This window comes from Diceros bicornis, chromosome 1 (assembly GCF_020826845.1).
Source record: "Diceros bicornis minor isolate mBicDic1 chromosome 1, mDicBic1.mat.cur, whole genome shotgun sequence".
Lineage (NCBI taxonomy): Eukaryota > Metazoa > Chordata > Mammalia > Perissodactyla > Rhinocerotidae > Diceros > Diceros bicornis.
In genome coordinates, this window is record NC_080740.1 from 63,342,994 (window position 1) to 63,358,470 (window position 15,477).

General features: G+C 42.3%; 1 protein-coding gene and 1 pseudogene across 4 annotated transcripts in view; both read left to right on the plus strand.

The window, feature by feature from the left end:
* Nucleotides 1-1,523: 1,523 nt before the first annotated feature.
* Nucleotides 1,524-2,685, plus strand: LOC131406962 (interferon regulatory factor 3-like; annotated as a pseudogene).
* Nucleotides 2,686-14,220: 11,535 nt separating this feature from the next.
* The window catches only part of SH3RF2 (SH3 domain containing ring finger 2), a 133,331-nt gene continuing 132,074 nt past the window's right edge, over nt 14,221-15,477 (plus strand). For all 4 annotated transcript variants that reach the window (XR_009220445.1, XR_009220447.1, XM_058543230.1 and 1 more), the window contains exon 1: nt 14,221-14,327. The gene's annotated coding sequence lies outside the window, so the exon portion shown is untranslated. The remainder of the gene's footprint in view (nt 14,328-15,477) is intronic.

The following is a 15,477-nucleotide window of genomic DNA, read 5'->3' on the forward strand; positions in this document are numbered from 1 at the left end:
CTATTAATTGAGTATTCACCTACCTTTCCAGGGAAGCAAGCCCCTTAGTGAGTAATGATGCCAGGAATGGGATGAATTGCCAGTTGGAAGCCTAGCAATATTCAGTGAGGATTATCATAATGTTATGGATGCCTTTAGCCAGCTCCTCACACAGAACACATACACGCCCTCGAAACTGGCTTGGAATTTACCAGCAACCTTCCAAGTCAGTGGCTTAATTAACTTGCAGGCTGTGTATGACATGTCATGAAATGTCTCTAAAATCAAGCAGCACAGGAAGGTATAAAACTTAGAAACTGCAGTTTCTCAGCCATCATTTTGTAGAGTTTTTTTTTTTTTAACAAGTTGGGGTTTCTTTTCACTTAAAAACACAGTATTTCCCCCCATTGTTCATAGAATCAAGGAAACATAAAATGAAAACTCTGAGTGAAATTATTTGTTGACGTAAATGTATAAAACAGCCCCCAAATCTCCCTAGCTTAAAACCTGTCATTGGCTCTCAGGTGCTTTTAGGATGGAGAGCAGACGTCCCAGGCTGCTGAGTCAAGCCCTTGTGGTCGGGTGGCTGCCCACACTCCAGTCCCGAATGCTGACACTCCCTGCTCCAAACTCAGAGCTCAGGCTGTATGGAGTACGGGTGGTTCCCAGAAGGTCCCAGGTCCTCTCCCGCCTTCATGCCGTTGTACCTGTGGGTCTCTCAGCCTGGAATCCTCCCTCCATTTCTTTAGCAGGCTGACTTCTCCCACTCATCCCCCAAAACTCAGCCCAGGTGCCACCTCTTCGAGGAAGTCTTCCCTGACCTCTAGTGGGGTCTCCCAAGGCACCATGTTTCTGACCCTCATCTCACTACTTTTCACACTATTTTGTAATAGTCTGTTTACTTTGGTGTCACCTCCAAAGCCAGGAACTCCATGAAAGTATCTCAGTGTCGTCAGGGCCCAACACAGGGACAGGAACATAATAAGAACTCAAAACATCTTTGTTAAATGAATGAGTGAATGAATGAATGAATGATGATCACTTAGATATTCATTTTTCCACAAGCTCCGGGTACATCCAGGAAATGAGAGATACAACTGTTCTCTCCCAAGGCCCTTAAAATGCTGCTTCTGCTCCCAGGGACTCATATGGTCCAACATGGCCAGAAGTATCTCAAGGCTGCAGAAACCCTAGTTCAAAACATTATCTAGATGACCCAGTATCATTATCTAGATGAGCCCAGGGATGTCCACCAAACTCAAGATTCTTGAGATCAGTAACAAAACCAAACCTAGGCCAAAATCTTGCAACTGGTTCCAGTCTGAAATGGTCTAGAAATTCACTTTGATTCAGACTTTCCTAGCATAAGGCCAGTGTAAGTGTGTTGCGTGTGTTTGTCTTTTTTTTATTACAAAAGCAGTAGATAGAAAAGAAGCCCCACCCCTCTAAAGCTCAGCTGGTGGGAAGGGGGGTGTGCAGCTACGGGTTCGAGGGCTACCTGGAGCCCAAAGACAGGGGTGGGGCCCAGCACCCTGCGTGCCTCGACCCGGTCAATGGAAACCCGAACGCCTCGGATCCTACTCTGGCTGGTGTCACAGCTGGACTTGAGGCAGCTGGAGGACATGGCCTGGCTGGACCAGAGCTGCAAGCGCTTCTGCATCCCTTGAAAGCACAGCTTGGCTTGCAGCAGGAGGCTTCAGCATCTTCCAGGCTTGGGCCGCCTACACTCCTGGGAAGGGTAAGCCCGACCTACCGACCCAGAAGCAGAATTTCCAGTCCACCCTGAAGTGGAAGGAAGTGTTGCATTTAGCTGGGGACAGAGCAAGGACCGGCACAACCTGCACAAGATCTTCAAATTTGTGACCTGAGAAGCTGGGAACTTTCCTGAGCTGGATACCTCTCCAGACATCAAGGGCAGATGCAGACCTCTGATACCCAGGCAAACACTCTGGAGGAGTTACTGAGTGACATGATCTTGGCCCTAGTCCCAGATAGGGGACCCTCGAGCCTGGCTGTGCCCCCTGGGCACCCGCCTCAGCTCTTGCTGAACCCCAATTTAGATATCCCTGCTCCCGACCCAAATTTGGAAGGAACACCCTGAAAACCTACTGAGGTGGCTGTTGGTGCCTGAGGAAGGTGAGTGCCAGCTCTGAGCGAGAGAGCCTGGGCCTGGGGTGATAGGCCCCCTTACACTCTCTTAATCTCTCTCCCCTTTCGCATCGCTGCTGCCACTGCTCAGAGTGGGAATTCGAGGTGTCCACCTTCTACCACTCTGTGGAGAGCTAGTCAGAGGCTCTGGGCCCAGCAGCTGGGGCACTGCCACACATACTGGGCTATGGATGAGCAGCTCTTTCCTGACAGTGGTCACGGGCTGATGGTGAGGTCCGCAAGAACAAGAAATGACGCATGTTCAACCTGGGGTCCTTCATGGCAGATATGATGGTCTTCATCGAAGGAAGCGGACACTCTTCACACTACACCCTCTGGTTCTCTGTGAGGGAGCTGTGGCCCCAGGACCACAGGCTGATGATGGTCAAGGCTGTTCCCATGTGCCTCAGGGCCCTACTAGACATGGCCTGGGTAGGGGATGCCTCCTCACTGGAGAACATTGTGGACCTGCACATTTCCAACTGCCATCCACTCTCCCTCCCCTCAGACCAGTACAAAGCCTACTTCCAGAACCTGGGCAAGGACATGGATTTCTAGGTCACTAGGGAGACCGGAGCCCTTGCTCTTCACAGGTGTAGGCTCCTCGCCCCCCACCTTGACCAATAAACCAGTTCTTGCCGTGGTCCCCTTAAACATAAAGCAATGTATAGAGACTGGAAGATCATACTCTGATATTGACCTTTAATACGATTCTCCAGAGATAGCCATTGCTAAGAGTATTTTAGAGGTTGATACGCAGTGAAAAATCCAGTTCACAGATGACCACATACAATATATATTTTTTAATATTTCTATTAGCTGCTACAAAATAAAAATCAAGAGGTTCTCATAACAGATATTTTCATGGAGCTTTGAAAGTGGCAGAGAAGTAAATAGACTACCACAAAGTAGTGAGTACCATGAAAAGTACCATGATTTACAGCTTTTCTTGGAAAATCCAAAGATCAGCCACCCCATTAGCAATGATTAGCTGAAGCTGAGTGGTGCCAATTGCTTTCACACAGGGTGTGCTCTCAAGTTTGTCATAATCTCTACCTAACTCATTTATAAAACCAGTCTGGCTCCCGTATCCACTTGAGTTTGCAATTATTGATGTCTATCCTTACAAAAGCCTCCTATAATATTATAAGTATTATGAGCACTGCCTACAATCTTCTCTCTTCTATTATATTCCGTGTCAATACATACAACTCTACCTATATATTCCTCTATGACTACACTATGGTATATACATATATAAGCAATCTCTTCCTGATGGATATTTAGATTAGCTCCATTTATCTTCAATTGCAAACAATGTACCAGTAAATGTCCTTGTATATATCTTTGCATAGTTTGTGGGCATTTCTCTTCAATAAACTTCTAAATGTGAAATTACTGAGTAAAAGAGAACACACATTTAAAATTTCATTAGATAATGTGAAGTTGGTTTAGAATTCAAACCATTTTTAGCCCCAAGCAAGGAGCAGGGAGTGGTTGAGGCTGGAGAGTGGCATCGAGAGATGAGCTGTCCTCCATCTGAGCCCTCTTCTTCAATAGCCATACTCCTATGCTCCTGGTCTACCCCTAACTGATCGCCACAAAGATAACACTGAAAATAAAAGACCCAGACCTAGCAGGATGAATGTATTTTAGAATTCTAGCTGAAAAGTTAATTCGCAGTCATAAATTGGGCATGAAAACAAAATGAGGTAACAATTCTGGTTATATTTGTAGATTCTCCATTTGTTATTAAAAACCAAAGAAATTTTTATCCAAATATATTGACTAGCCTTTATTAGTTTTTTGGCATTTTCATTATTTTATCTAAAAAGAAATACCCCCTATACTCCCTCCCTTGTGTTTCAGGCTTATTTCCCTTTCTGTTTCTTGTAGATTAACCTGATGTTACCATGTGTAGGCTGCTTATGTTTCCAAGGTTTGGGCTCTACTGAATGGAACTAAAGATAAAAACCTGGGATCAAAGTTGCAATAAGGTATTGATTAAAATAGCCTCTTTTTTAATATGATAAAGGCAGTAAATGAGATGACTTGAAGGTTAAGACTGTAGACTGCCTGTGCATAAGTCTCCAACTTCCCCAAGCACTAGCTGGGGCAAAAAATAATCCCTGTAAGCCGCTGTTTCCTCATCTGTTAAGATGCGGGTACTAATAGAGTTCTAGATTTTGCACAGAATCTGGCACAAAATAATGTCAGTTGTTATTATTTATTCTAAGATAATAGCCAACCTCACCCCCTCTTAAAGTTCTACAGGGAGCTGCAGTACCCAAGACCACATAAGCCTCTGGGCAGCTGCTCTGTGAGCTGACAGTCAGGTAATGGCCACAAATCAGAATGAATAACTCCCTCAAGACAAGAAGCCAGGAGTCAGGCTCAGTTTTAAGCTGTACTTTAGATTCAACACGATAGATAACAAGAGGCCTGGGAAGAGGATAATGCCTAACCTGTACTGATGACTTATTCTGTGTCACACTCTTTGAAGCATTTTATAAGCATGCTCGCAGTGTATGCTCGCGATAACACTATGGAGTAAGTGCTATTATCATCATCCCTATTTTACAGATGAGAACACCCAGTACAGAGTGTGTAATCAACTTGCTCTAGGTCACACTCTTACTTAATAAGATGGCACAGGCCCTCTGACTCCACAGTTTATGCTCTTAACCACTATAGTAAGTTAGAAACAATGGCAGAAAGAGGGAAATTACGGCTAAGACAAAAAGAGGAATTCGGATATTGTCAACTAATATCTTTCAAGCCACTTCTATGCACCAGACACTGTTCTAAGTGCTAGCAACACATATTAGGAAGTTTGTTCCTTATGGCAACCCTGAGAAGTACATATTAGTGACAACACTTTAATTGGTGGGCTTAGAGCTACTGACCACCCGGGGTCACAGGTTAGTGGTAGAGGTGAGTTTCCAAAGCATGTCGGCAGATTCCAAGTTCCAAGCTTTCTCCCTAGGAATGCTGTGAGAATTGCAAACACAAATGAGTCATCCTCATCACTCAGCAAATATTTATTAAGCACTCGCTTGTAGCAGGCACAAATGAACAACACAGACATGATTCCTGCACCATGGAACAGAGATTAAGTGGAAGAGAGAAACAATTTATAAGGACAAGTGAGTAAATAACATACAATATTATATAATTAATATATAATTAGCACCATCACAAGGCCCCAAAAATGTCTAATTGATTTTTTTTTTTTTAAGATTTCATTTATTTATTTTTTCCCCCCAAAGCCCCAGTAGATAGTTGTGTGTCATAGCTGCACGTCCTTCTAGTTGCTGTATGTGGGACGTGGCCTCAGCATGGCCAGAGAAGCAGCGCGTCGGTGCGAGCCCGGGATCCGAACCCGGGTCGCCAGCAGTGGAGCGCGCTCACTTAACCACTAAGCCACGGGGCCGGCCCTGTCTAATTGATTTGACAAATGTCATTTATAGTCAGTTAGAGGAAAATAATTCTAATTCTTTAAAAAAAAAAAAAGGAAAACATTTGTTTCTCATGTATTTCGTATTATCCTAGAAGACCTACCTATGAAGGGAGACATTTAGGACTAATCAGGGCATTTAGAGAATTACTGAGTTTTGCAACTTTCCCACCTGTGATCAAAAATACAAGATTGTGGGTACCCAATAGCCTAAGCAGATTGTCAGCTTTTGCACAGACTTGCCCTGAATTTAATAGGAATTAAGGTTGCATCCTGCTCATAGTTTTGAATTGAAACATTTACTGATTTCATCAGAAAGGAAACAGTAAACGTAGAGGAGGAAGACCGGTTAGGAGTGAAGTGGCTGATCACAGCCCTATTCGTGTGTAAGGCACAGTCTCTCCTATGGATTAACAACTACTTACAGCAGTTTCGGAGCTTTGCAAGTCATTTTTCTTTTCTTTTCTTTTTCTTTCTTTTTTTTTTTTTTTGTGAGGGAGATTAGCCCTCACTAACATCTGTTGCCAATCCTCCTCTTTTTGCTGAGGAAGATTGGCCCTGGGCTAACACCCGTGCCCATCCTCCTCTACTTTATATGTGGGACGCCTGCCACAGCATGGCTTGACAAGCGGTGCATAGGTCTGCACCCAGGATCTGAACCTGCGAACCCTGGGCCGCCGAAGCAAAGTGCGTGAACTTAACCACTATCCCACTGAGCTGGCCCCAGTCATTTTTCTTTTTAATGGCTATTTTATCAATTGTAATGCATAGGCTATTTGTGTTAGAGGATTCAACTTCCCTTGTTATAAATGTTTAGTAAATCTATAATGATTTAAGCTATTTTCATTATCTTTGAAAACTTTATTACACCAGTAACATATGTTCATTGTAGGAAAAAAAATACACGTGAACAAAATGAAAAAGTTAAAATCAGCTAATAAGTCCATCCAGAAATAACTGTTGCTGACATTTTGGCATACATTCTTCTAGTCTCAATGTTATATTTCTATGTATCGTTCTTAAATAATCTGGGCTCATATAGGTTGCAAGTTTCTATATTCACTTAATTGTGAATGACCTTCATGTCATTAAATATACATCTCCACTATCACTTTTAATAGTTGTACTATATATATATATATGCAAATACCACCATTTATTTACCAACTCCCCTGTTGTTGCACACTAAGGATATTTTTAACTTTTCACTATTATAAGTAATTATATGAGGAATATACTTGGGTATATGTCTGTTACATTAGTATAAATTTCTAGAAGTGGTATTCAGAGTCAAATATTTGTAAAGCTTTGGCTTTTCTTATTTTTACTGGTTTCTTTTTTTTTTTCATTTTTCATTTTGAAATAATTATAGACTCACAAGAAGTTGCAAAAATAGTGCAGAGAAGTCCTTTGCAGCCTTCACCAATCTTCCCCCAATGATAACATCTTATATAACTATAATGCAGTATAAAAGCTAGGAAATTCACATTGGCACAATACAATAATGAGACTATAGACTTTATTTGGATTTAACCAGCTGAATTATTTTTTAATATTAATAGAATGGTAAGATGCATTCTTACTTATTTTCCTACTTTCTCCTCTCACACAGCTGCCTTTAGAACTCCCTTCCAGTCTTCTGTAGAGGAAGGACTATAACTATGTTTACTACAACTGGTAGACTGTTGCCTTTTATTGAAAATCAAGGAGAAAGGCAGGTAAGAATCTCTCACCAGATGCGAAGATAGGTAAATCATCACTGATGGCACAGAAGATGGGTAGGGTTCTGCCCTCCTTTTGGTTCTTCGCAGTCATCCCAGTTCCTTTATGATACACTGGAACAGAGTTTCCCAAACCTGGGGTACCCCAATACAAAATAAATAACACTGAAACATACAGTGAGAAGTTATTCATTTCTCCTTCACTCCTTGGATTACATCAAGGAGAAAGCCTCCATTTAGGGCTAGTCTTTAATGCCTCTCTAACACTTGCAAATTCTCCCTTTTTAACAAATTGCTCAGGTCTCAAGTTCAGATTTAGGCAGGCAATAGCATTTAACTAAAATTCAATGGCATTTTGTTTTAATTTAATGTACACTTTGTTTCACCTTTCAGTTGCAGCAGATGAAACTGGTTTTCCATTTACAGAAGAAGTATTTTTTAAAGTTTCCTTTTAAAATAAATTTATTTCAATAAAAAAAATGATTTGACATTAAAAATAAGTATATGACTATGGCAAAAAGATGGAATGCAAATGACTGAGGTTAGAGATACATTGCGTTAGATGATTTTGGTCAATAAAGAACTGACCAACCACATGGCCTAGCGTATTCCTCTTTGGATTTAGTTTGGGCTAGGTGAGAACCATCTGGCTCCTGGTTCTCTTGTGTGATCTGCTTACAAAAAAGAAGAAAGATGATTCATATATATATACATTTTTTAATTGAATAACATTGGTTTATAACATTATATAGGTTTCAGGTGTACAACATTATCATTCGACATGTGTGTATACTACAGATGGCACTCACCACCAGAAGTCTAGTTTCCATCCGTCACCATACAATTGACCCCCTTTACCCATTTCACCCTCCTCCTATCCTCCTTCCTCTCTGGTAAACACCAATCTGTTGTCTGCTTCTGTGAGTTTGTTTTTGTTTTGTTTTGTTTGTTCATTTGTTTTGTTTTCATTTTGTTTTGTTTTTCTGGTGAATTTATTAATAGAAAAACAAATAGATAAAATTGGAAAAGAAAAAGATAAATGCACAGTGTTTAAACAATATATAAATTCCTCTATTTAATTTGATGTTAATATATTTGAAAATCTAAGTGAAATATATACATTTCTAAGAAAATAGATATTATCAAAATGTAATAAAGAAAAATCTGAAAACCTAAAAAAAAACAAGATGGGAAGAACCCTACATCTATTAAGCACTTATTGTATGCATCATTTCATTGACTCCTCAGAACAACCCAATGAGACAGGTCCTATTAGTAACCTCATTTTAAACATGAGGAAGCCAAGGGACAGAGGAATGGAGTAATTTGCCCAAGTGATCCATCTAGAAACTGGCAGAGCTGAGATTCTGACCGGGTGACTGCTAGTCCTTACTGTTTCTCATTAAACTTAAGAACCTTAAGTCATCTTTAGAGAATTTGGGATGACTCTTTGTTCTTGTCAGGAGTTTGGGTCACTTTATTGTGGGTCTGGTGATGGCATAGGAATACTTTAAAGTATATTCCTCACCTGCAAACATCCTCCTGATCAGAAAGGAAATCTCACAGTTAACTTCATTGAGGGCTGGCATCTTTCAAATAAAGACAGACTATCTAATAGCCATTCAACCCCTGTAATTCTACTTTCCTTCACATTTCCACTATTGGAAAGGTGCCCACTTTTCTCCAATCATTCCTCTCCCTGGATAGTTCCAAAGGTTTCCCAGTATCATTAGAAAACCAAATCATATGGGCAAATTCAGCATCATGGAAACAGATAATATGGCTCCATTTAAATATTTAAAACATATATCCAAATTTATAGTAGGTACTGAGTAAAGAAAGCAAAGAAGTACAAAATATGGCCTCTGCCAAAAAGAGTCTAATAACAGTCAACAGGCTTCATGACCCTTTCAGTTATAAAGCTTTACATTCCCAACTACCTGAACTCCTTTGATGGACTTATGGATTGGTTTACAAATGATTAACTTTATGGCAAAGATTCTGAGACCACCAAAGTGTTAAGAGCCAGTCACATGAAAATAGCACACCTCTAAAATTATAACTCCAATAAATAAATAAATATGATTGACAAAAACTGTCTGCACACTTGTTTTGTGATTTAACTTTAAATTTGAAAGAAACTGTCTTAGCCTGAGACAAAGGCTTGCTTGCTTGAAGGTAATTCATTTGGGAGCAGAAGTTAGGGATGGAGGAGTGACACAGGGAGCGAAGAAGAGACAATACCAAGGATGCACTATTGCATTAGCCACCCAGTGGATGAATGTTACTCATCCCACAGAACCTTATGAAGAGCCTTATGAAATCTCAGGACTGCCTACTCTAAAGGATGAAAGGGGGAAGGATTTATCCATAGATTCCCCATTCGTCAAAGATGGCCCACACTTCTGGATTGTGCACATGTGAGTTGGAGCAGGTTCCCATGGGTGTCCCATATTGCAACATCAGAGATGCTCTGGGGCAGGAGGCAAGAGGTGCATGGCAGGGTCCTGATGCTGCCAGGTAGTATCCATCTGAATATGCTAAAACTTCTTAACCTAATTAGGAGGTGGGGCTGAGAATATTCAAGGTGGCACCCAAGAGGTGTCCAATATAGAACCACTATCAACAGTTTGATGTGCATCTGCCCAGACACAATTTTTTAAGAACATCATTCATTCATTCATAAACCCATTCAACAAACATTTATTAAGCATCAAACACATACCACTCACTGTGTTAGATACGAGGGATAGAGCAGTGACAAGACTTATAAGTATCTTGCTCTCTTGGAGCTTATAGTCTATTTAGGGGAATCAAGCAATAAATAAATCATTATAACATAATTGCTGAATTACAATTGCGATAACTTATGAAGGAGTAGTGTAGAATGATAGACTTTCTAGTCATGAGACTCAAGGAAGGCTTCCTAAGGAAGCGACATTTAAGCTAAAACTTGCAGAGGAGGGGGTGAGAAAAGCAAAGACGGGAGAGAGTAATTAGAAAGAGAAGAGAAAGAAGAGAGTAACTAGAAAGTGTGTGCCGACAGAAAGAAGAGCATAAAGAAATACCCTGTGGCAGAAAACCTTAAACTATCCTGAGTAAAGAGAGAAAGCCAGTGGGACTGGAGTAGGGTGTCAGGGGGAGATGTGGGAGAAAGTCAAGGCAGGAGAGGTGGGGAGGAGCTAGATCATGTCCGGCCTGATGGGTCAGAAAAAGGATTTGGATTTTATCCTAAGGTCAACGGAACCTACTGAAGGGTTTTGAACAGGGGAACAATATGATCAGATTTGCTTTTTTTTTTTTTTTTACATAAATCAAGATATACTTATAAATACAAGCAATAGAAGCTCATAAATATTACACAGGTATTTCAAAAGAGTGCAGTCTGTAATCACTAGGTAACAGTACAAATATAAACAGGAGTGTTGATGGGAGCAGTGGGGGTGGTGTCCTGAGCCTGGAGTCTGGGAAGGCATGCACAGTTCACCTTCTCGTTTGTTTTTGAGGACAAGATGTTCATCTGATTTGACGCCAAGGTAGCATTTGGGTAAGCCAGGATGAAATCCCCACTTAAAACTCTCCCCCTTCTTCAAAAGCTTCAAAAGAAAATTTCTCCTCAAGTTTCCACCAAGACTAACCTCACATGTGGGTGGTGTTAGGGACCACCTACGGAGTGTGATTTGAGAGGTGCTAAAAGACCACTCTTATGCAGTGTAAACTTTCCCCATCCTCCTCTAGTGCCTAAGATTCTACCATCACATTTCTAGCCTGCTGAATCTTCAATTGCCAAATATGCTAGCACAGAGCAGCCCGCTGGATCTATTTCCTGGGATGGAGCTGGGTGTTTTGTGTTTTCTCAGGGATGGGAGGGCTTGAAGCTTTTTGAGACCACTGGCCATGCATGGGCATGGAGGAACCACGAGACTGGTAGCTTACAGAGAGAGAGAATCAAGGAGCTTGGGATCCTTTGACTTCATCGTGTTGTTTTGGGTTGGCTCTGAGATCAGCTGGTGTGTACAATATGGACATATGTATAAATGTGTGTGGATTTATACAGTAAAGCTATTTGGGTGCATTTACAGCTTATATATGACTTTATAACATGGGAAGCAATAATCGTAAGGAACATAGGCCCTGGGATTGGACTAACCTGGGTTCAGGCCACAAGCTTTGTAGCCCCAGGAGAGCTACAGCACCTACCTTATGGGGCAGTTGAGAGGATTCAGTGAGATAATCTGTTTTAAGTCTTAGCACTGGTCCGTGGCACACAGCAAGTGCTCCATAAATGTTACTGTTAAGATTGTGTGTGTTTGTCCTTATGCAAGCATGTGTGTACATGTGCATGTAGGTGCAGATGTGAGTGTGTAAGGGTATAGAGTATGTTTAAGAATGAGAGAGAAGGAGGGAGAATGTTACCCACCCCCTGTAGGAGGAGTTCCAGCCCTGGGGCAGCCCATTCTAGAGGGTGAGGGGACTGCAGGGCAGCTCCCGGAGGAGACAGCTCAGCTTTGCTAAGTGGGAAACAGAGTAAGGCAGAGCAAACAGCCTCAAACTACCCTGAGTTTGTGATTCTGTGCTCATCAGGGGCTTCCTGATGAGCACAGAATCTCAAGTGGAAATTATTTGAAGGAGACAGGCAACAGAATGGGGTGGGATGTGACTGAAGCTCAGAAACCCTCCGTAAAAGGAAGGTTAAGAAAAAAAAAAAAAAGAGTTGAAAATAGTGTTTGAAATTGATACATATCCAAATTAGGCCCCTGTGCTCAGAAGACAGATGACTTTGTCTGCTCCTTCCCAAATCTCTCCCCTGTTTTGAGTTTCACACATGTTTAATTTTTCCAAACTGACATGGAAGAACTTTGAAAAACATGTAAACCACTACAGTCAGGCCTCTTGGTCCCCTCTGAAGATTTTACCATGGAGTTGTATCTAAGTGCTTTCTGTATAATAAGGACTTGTCATCCTTATGTTGAGAGAGAAGACATAGTAAAAAAGAACACCCAGTGTCTGGTCACAGACCTGCCCCTAACTCACAGGGTAACTTCAAGGAATCTCTTGATCTCTCTGGGCACAGCTACCACATCTGCAAAAGAAGTTGATGGGTCCACTTTGGTCATCATTCTTGTGACTTCCTGCCATCCTAGGTGAGGTTTAGCTCTCTTCAACTATCTCTTCTTCCTTTAAAGCTATATCACCATATGACATGTGTGGGAGATCAATACTGGCCACCTCAAAATATGTCTCTTTACCTTGATTATTTTCTCTGACGGACATTTGACCTCCCCCACTAACTGCCTAAACGAATTTAACTCTGGGTATGGATAGACTGGAAGGGTCCTTGCTAAGCCCATTCGTATCAAAGTTCTGTTTAGTAAACATTTACATTTGTAAGGGAAATCTCCATTTGTAAAGGCATCTCCCTCTCTGTACTAGAAGGGGGGATGACCTTATCTCTGGAAACTCCTATCAGTAGGGAAGGAGAGGACTTAAATCTGCATACTCTTGATTACTGTGCTTTCTGATTCCCCCACCGCCAACATCCTCCTTTGTCTACCTGAATATGCTGTTTAAGGTGAAAAACCTCCACGATTTGTCGAGAAACTCAATTTCCCTGGTTTCTCCCATGTATACATGTTGTAAAGCTTTCTTTGATTTTCTCCTACTATTTGGTCTCATGTCAATTTAATTTGTAGCCCAGCCAGAAAGGACCCTGAGTGAGTAGGGGATAGTCTTCCTTCCCTTCACATGATAGTAAGAGCCCAGACCACCTGCCTCTTGCTAGCTGTGACTCTGGAGATGGGTTATTTAATCTCTCTGTGTCTCGGTTTCCTCCTTTGTAAAATGAGGGTGAAGAAGAGGGCAGTGTACGTTGGGCTGTGAAAAGGATTAAATGAGTTAATATAGGTAAAGTATTAAAACAGCACTAGGCACAGATAAGGGCTACTCTGGTGTTAGGTAATATTATTATTATTACCAACTTTTTAATTAACTTTACATGAAATGTATTATTGATAAATCAAGAGATAGAAGTATAAGCATTGTTTGGGGCGATGAAAAGAGTCCGGTGGGTAGGGAGCGGGGGGAGAGCAGGACCATTGCTCTTCCTTTTTTAAAAAAGGCTTTGATTTTTCAAAGATGAGTATGAACTACTGTGACACAATTTTTTTTAACTTAAGAGATGGAGCAAAAAAAAAATCACCAAAGTCCCTCTCAAATTACTAACTTTAGGGATTAACTATGATTTTTTTTTTTTTGGTGAGGAAGATCGGCCCTGAGCCAACATCTGCCAATCCTCCTCTTTTTTTTTTTCCCCTGAGGAAGATTGGCCCTGAGCTAACATCCCTGCCCATCTTCCTCCACTTTTTATGGGACGCCGCCACAGCATGCCTTGCCAAGCGGTGCCTCCGTGCGCGCCCGGGATCCGAACCGGGGAACCCCAGGCCACTGCAGCGGGGCCGCAAAGCGCAGTGCGCGCACGTAACCGCTTACGCCACCAGACAGGCCCCCTGACTATGATTTTTAAGAAGTACTTTTTAGGTGGTCGGCTTATCTTTGTCATCATAGCTGCCATTAATATGTTCGACCTTTCAAGAAATCCTTGTAAAGGTTTAAAATAAACACAAGCACCTTGGCATGCTTATAACTGAGCGTGTTTCAACTTCTTGGATAGGAGAGAAAACGACAAGGGTGAAAATCTAAACTATGTAAATCTTGGCCTTGGGGGCTGGCTTATATTTTGCCTCTTATAATCTTTTCCCAGAAATCGACTCAGTTACATAAAGGAAGGATTAGTAGCAGAGAGTGAACTCAAAGACAAGCCTTGCTGGCTGCCCGGCGCTGAAAGCGTTAACAGGGCTGGGTAAGGCGATCCCTGAAATGAGTAAGACCCAGAGTTGTTCAAGTTTTCAAAGCGGCCAGCGGGGGCGGCAGCTCTTGGGGAAAAGGAAGCGCGTTGGACGGAGCCCGGACGGCCGAGCAGAGGATCGTGCTCAGCTGAACTCAGCCAGGGTTATAAGCTCAAGGTTAGTGGCCCCCCGCACACCTCCCCAGCGATGACATCTCTGAAGAGTTGTCTCGGGAGGGCAGGCGCCATCTCTCATCCTGGTGTCTCGTGTCTGCATTTCTTACTAGTGGGGCCACCCGCCCCCGTGCCAGACCTCCCCGCCGCTGCGCTCACCCGGGCCTTGGCGCTTGTGAGGGACGGTTGACCTCTTCCCAGGAGACTTTTCTAAGGTGGAGACTTCTTTTCAGACATCCAAAAGGAAACTCTTCCTGGAACAAGGAATTTTTTCAGACACACACACGTTCACACACCTGTATATGCTGCTCCATCTTGGTTTTGGCAGGCTGTGACCACAATCCAGAATTCCCATCTGCTTCGGTTGAAACTGAGAACCATTATCAAAGTAACTAAACAGCCTCCGCGACTTTATCTTATGGGAGGAATATCGTCTCTGAGGCTAAAAGACTCAGAGTGAGAAGGCAAAAAAAAAAAAGGAGGAAGAGAAATAGAGAAGGAAGGACGGGAGGTTGGGGGGGCGGGAAGGAAGGAAAGAAGGAAGGAAAAAGAAAAGAAAAAAACTTCTAAGTACCATGGCCTGTAATTGAGGCAAAACAATTTTTGAAAATAGTTTCCAGTAGAAATTTTTCTTGGACGTTGCTAGAATAAAATAATGGAGGAAGGTATATTGTGAAAAGGAAATAATTCTACATCTGCCAGAGATTCAGATATGCTTATCTATGTAAATAACTTGTCCCTAGACAAACCTAGGGAAAGGAGGAGGAGTAGATAGCTTCACAGAAATTGCATTCTGAGGGGGCTTTCGCTTGAGAATTGAGCCTGCCTGTCGGAGGGCTTTACCCTTTGAGCCGGGGCTGAGAGAGGGGTGGGTATGCCCCTTCAACAGGCCAGTTTTGGCTCCCTGCTCTCGCCTTCCCCGTGGAGAGGCAATGAGTAAGGAGTCAGTCACTGTGCTGAATGCTCCCTCAGATCCTCCAGCAGGCAGGAGTCGAGTCTTCTACCTGCTAGCGCTGATTCAGAATGAGTCATGTGCAACTTGGGTGCTGGAACAAAGTCCTTGCAAACTGCTGCATGAGACACTGCCTCGATGTAGGTGGGATATACCTCTCAGAGCAGTCACATTTTTTTTCCTCTCTTCCTTTCTCACTCAA